This window comes from Plectropomus leopardus, unplaced genomic scaffold (genome assembly GCF_008729295.1).
Source record: "Plectropomus leopardus isolate mb unplaced genomic scaffold, YSFRI_Pleo_2.0 unplaced_scaffold10474, whole genome shotgun sequence".
In the NCBI taxonomy this organism is placed as follows: Eukaryota; Metazoa; Chordata; class Actinopteri; order Perciformes; family Serranidae; genus Plectropomus; species Plectropomus leopardus.
The window spans coordinates 1-1496 of record NW_024611034.1 but is presented as its reverse complement, the minus strand read 5'-3'; the positions used below and the strand labels follow the sequence as shown (position 1 = coordinate 1496).

Below are 1496 nucleotides of genomic sequence, written 5' to 3'. Positions count from 1 at the left end.
TGGCGGCCATAGCTGCTGATCCTGACACAGAAGAGGACAAGGTGCAAAAACTGATCTCATTGAAACATGATTGTTTGTATTTAATTAGTTTTGTAGGTTGAAATGGCAGAAATATTTAAACAATATTAGAAAAAGTAACAAGCTAAGAAGTTGTGAATTAGGAAGTACTGGTTTAAGGACGCTGAGACTTTATTATTGCATCAAAGCAGCATTTTACAAACAACCAGTGAGGAGTTACAGACTGTTCCTTCAGACAAAAAGGACATTTATGAGCACAGAAAACACAAACCTGATTAACACACAGATTCATATACAGTAACAAAATGAACAAAGGCTTTTACACATGTTACATTACTTACAAATTTGTTTTGCACTGCCGTGTTTAGTCATTGAATTGAAAAGTTTTAAAACAGCTTTAGACCTCAACAGTGACCCCCGACCCACAGAATTAATTTTCAGGCATAGAAATACAGTTTGATACTTTATTACACACTTGTGAGTATCAAAAATAAACCCAAAATCCTCATGTGAGGACATCTTTTTAGTCTTATTTTTACCAAATCTAACTGTTGTTCAAAGACAGATAATGTTTATACATTTTTTAATATTTATTAGGTCCTACTAAGCCCACATAGCTCAGAGAAATTCCAAATGCAGACCAAACAAAGCTTGGGCTTTGGGAGATTAAGAATTAGAGTAAAAAGAAATGGAGAAATATTTAATTTAAGGTGAAGATGGCATCTTTCTCGTCTCCTTCATGATGCTTGAATCTCAACCACTCTGTTGACGTAGTCTGCTTCTGCTGCGTCCTGTGGAGATGAAACAATCATCAATGTCTCTAAAGGGTTTCTCCTGTATGATTGTTGAACATCAGCCTTAAGATATGGTCCTTCATAATAAGAGCTTTTGTCTCTTTCTTGAAAGACCTTTTATTGTTTCTAAGAATGATGTGCCTGCACTTTACCTGCACTGGTTTGTTGCAGCATCTTGATCTAAACCACCTGACAGAAAAGGAGATGAATAAACATCAGTAAATGTTATTAACATTAAATCTTAACATTTCAAAGAGAACAATAAGTCTTTGACGGAAAATGATCATATCATAGAAAAGTTTTTCTCACCACTCAAAGATGACGATGGTACTGTAGAGAGCAACGATTCCCAGGATCTTCAATGTCAAGTGGACATTAAATCTGAACTCAGCATGGTCACCGTCTGCTTAATGGGAAATGTTACGACTATGATACATTATCAGTCTGAATTCCTTCTGTTAACATCAAATGTTAGCTGGTGCTCTGATCAAGCCTGTACATCACAAACCATGTCCTTCAGCAGTTTGATCATCTTTATCAAGCAAAATGAAATGTGCAACATGGAACATCTTTCTATCACTCAGTTTTCACAAAGCCAAATTTCATGAGAATTACACATTTTATTCAAAAATAAGAAAACTGAGAAGAGAGGAGAGCAGATTAGATTAAAAAATAAAAAGCATA

At 35.0% G+C, this 1496-nt stretch overlaps 1 long non-coding RNA gene across 1 annotated transcript; it reads right to left on the bottom strand.

Moving 5' to 3' along the window:
- Positions 1–711: 711 nt before the first annotated feature.
- On the bottom strand, positions 712–1212 carry LOC121963220. Its single transcript, XR_006107212.1, has 3 exons — positions 1122–1212; positions 965–1001; positions 712–809 (listed from the first exon to the last, which is right to left on the bottom strand). It is a non-coding gene; the product is annotated as an uncharacterized LOC121963220 (long non-coding RNA).
- Positions 1213–1496: the final 284 nt, after the last annotated feature.